The sequence below is a fragment of the Solanum tuberosum genome, unplaced genomic scaffold (assembly GCF_000226075.1).
Source record: "Solanum tuberosum cultivar DM 1-3 516 R44 unplaced genomic scaffold, SolTub_3.0 scf00618, whole genome shotgun sequence".
In the NCBI taxonomy this organism is placed as follows: Eukaryota; Viridiplantae; Streptophyta; class Magnoliopsida; order Solanales; family Solanaceae; genus Solanum; species Solanum tuberosum.
The window spans coordinates 226,140-229,496 of record NW_006239532.1 but is presented as its reverse complement, the minus strand read 5'-3'; positions in this window follow the sequence as shown (position 1 = coordinate 229,496).

The following is a 3,357-nucleotide window of genomic DNA, read 5'->3' as shown; positions in this document are numbered from 1 at the left end:
TGAGTCAACTTTGTCAAAGGAGATGCAATAGACGAGAACCCCTCAACAAACCTTCTATAATAACCAGCTAAACCCAAGAAACTTCTAATTTCAGTTGGAGATGTGGGTCTAGGCCAATTTTGCACTGCCTCGATCTTTTTGGTATCAACTCTATTCCCATCACCGAAACTATGTGGCCCAAGAACGCAACAGACTCAAGCCAAAACTCACATTTAGAGAACTTAGCATATAACTCCTTATCTTTCAAAGTCTAAAGAACTATTCTGAGATGGTTAGCATGATCTTCTTCGTTCCTTGAATAGATTAGTATGTCATCAATGGAGACGATAACAAACAGATCTAAATAAGGTTTGAATACTCTACTCATAAGGTCCATGAACATTGCAGGTGCATTAGTCAAACCGAACGACATGACCAGAAACTCATAATGATCATAACGGGTCCTGAATGCTGTCTTGAGAATATCACACTCCCTTACTTTCAACTGATGGTAGCCAGATCTGAGGTCAATCTTAGAAAAACAAGAAGCACCCTGAAGTTGATCGAAAAAATCATCAATTCTAGGAAGAGGATACTTGTTCTTGATAGTAACCTTGTTCAACTGATGATAATCTATACACATCCTAAGGGAACCATCTTTCTTTCTCACAAACAAGACCGGAGCGCCCCAAGGTGAGACAGTTGGTCGAATAAAACCTTTATCAAGGAGATCTTTTAACTGCTCTTTAAGCTCTTTTAACTCTGTTGGTGACATTCTATATGGCGGAATAGAGATAGGACGAGTATCTGGAAGAACATCTATACCGAAGTCTATCTCTCTCAGGAGGGCCTCCAGGAAGATCATTTGGAAAGACTTTTGAAAACTCTTTTACTATAGGAACTGATTGAATGAGAGGTATCTCAATACTTGAGTCATTAACTCGGACTAAGTGATAGACACAACCTTTAGAAACTAACTTTCTTGCCTTAAGGTATCAAATGAACGACCCTTAGGCACTGTTGAACTATTTTTCCACTCTAAGACTGGTTCATTAGGAATTTGGAACCTAACAACTCGAGTTCTACAATCAATTGAGGCATAACAGGCATGTAGCCAGTCCATACCCAAAATGACATCAAAATCTACCATGTCTAACTCAATTAAATCAGCCATGGCGTCTTTGTGATTGATGGAAATGACACAATCACGATATACTCGCTCATCTAGAATAGACTTCCCAACAGGTGTAGAAACACAAAAGGGTTCACAGAGTTTCACAAGAAGAACATCAAACTTATTTGCAACATAAGGAGTTACAAAAGATAAACTTGCTCCTGGGTCTAGCAAAGCATAAACATCAAAACAAAGACTTTGATCCTGCCAGTGACAACATCTGGAGAGTTCTCTTGCTCTTGGCGACTAGTGATCGCATAAAGACGGTTTTGCTCCTCCGCCAGTACCGGAAGTAGCTCCTCTAGTTGCAACTGTCTGGTGGAGCAACTGATGAAGATTGGGCTCTATTGCCCTGATTTCCACTACCTTGCATGTTCTTTGGGCACTCTTTCATGAATTGACCCTTTTGTCCACACTTGAAGCAACCTGTCTGGCCATCACGACACTTACTTGGGTGGGTTCTACCAAACCTAGCACATGCAGGAGCCCAGTTACCTCCTTGTTCCACACTACCCTGAGACTGTGCAGGTCTAGCTCTAAAGTTCTGCGAATTCTGGCCATTATACTCACCTTTGTTTCTGGGTGCAGGCGCACTAGCAGATGATGGAGCAGGTCCCTTTTGCTTCTACTGAAAGGACGAACGGTTCACATTACCTTTTTGCTGCCGAGACTCATTCCCTATTTTAGCTTTCTTATTTCTGAATTCCTCTCTATCCCTCGGCTTCTCTTCCTCAACCTGCTGCACATAGACCATCAACCTTGATATGTCCATGTCCCCAGTTAACATAGTTGCCTTGCCCTCTTTGCTTGATAGACGGGACAACCCAGCAACGAATAGGCTCATTCTACTCCTCATATCTGCAACCATCTCTGGAGCATAACGGGACAGTTGGGTGAATTTCAATCAATACTCATGAACACTCAAAGAATCCTGCTTAAATGTGAGGAATTCTCGTACCTTAGCCTTTTTCAGCTCTCGTGGAAAGAACCTCCCCAAGAAAGCCTCCTCAAAACATGCCCAACTCGCAGGCGGTGCATCATCAGCTCTACCCCCTTTCCACTGGTCAAACCAAGTCCTAGCAACATTCTTCAGTTGATATGCAGCTAGTTCAACTTGCTCAGTATCGGCCACATGCATAACATCAAATACCTTCTTCAAGTCCTCAATAAAGTTCTCCGAATCCTCAGTAGTGCTCGAACCAGTGAAGCTTGGAGGATCCATCCTCAAGAACTCACGAATCCTTGAAGTATCAGTTACTTCTTATCTAGCTCCTCTCTGTTGCCCAACCTGATTAGTCACAGCTTGACTGAGCATCCTTATTGCCTCTCTGAACTCAGCATTAGTAACTTCTCCTTGGGGTTGCACTTCAGGTGCATTGGGTACCCCTTGCTCCTCAACATTACGTCTAGCAGGACGACCTCTAACAGCTCTTCGTGGAGGCATGATTATCTTAAAACATGCGCAAGCACGAATTAAAAGGAAGCTTTTTAGAGATTAAACTCTAACGCACGAAATGAGTATGAAAGAAATGAGAATATTTCCTAAGTGTCGCAGCCTCCTAATTATAGATGTGGCGCACTTCACATCGATAACAAGGACTCTACAGACGCGGCCTTATAGATTCCCTAGGACTCTTGAACTCTGGGCTCTGATACCAAATTTGTCACGCCCCGAGCCTACACCCCGGACGTAGCCGGCACTCGAGAACCATTGTTGGCCCCAAGCGAACCCTTGGCCTGGCTTACTTACTCAACGGAAGACTCTATGCATACTTATAATGATCAATACCACTATACTTAACTCGAATAATAAAGTAACTTAGAATGTTTAAAAATCAACATTCAACTTTCCCAAAATGGCAACTCAAGTCTTAACATATGAAATGAAAATGCAAAGACAACTGAACTACTAACTGTCCGACTCTATGAAGCCTCTAAAACAAAGAGGGATGTCGGGACAGGACCCCCGATCATCCTAACAACTGAAAACTAGAAAGTCATGTAAAAAGGAGCCCTCCGAAAAGCAAAGAGGCTCACCAACTGACTCTGAGTGCTGAACCTGATCAACGAGGTGCTGGATGTTGATCCTGGTTACCTGCGTCTACATCATAAAACGATGCAGACCAACTGGCATCAGTACATTGAATGTACGAGTATGCGAGTTGGAATGCTAAACACAACTTAAGCTTGAAAAGAATCTGAAA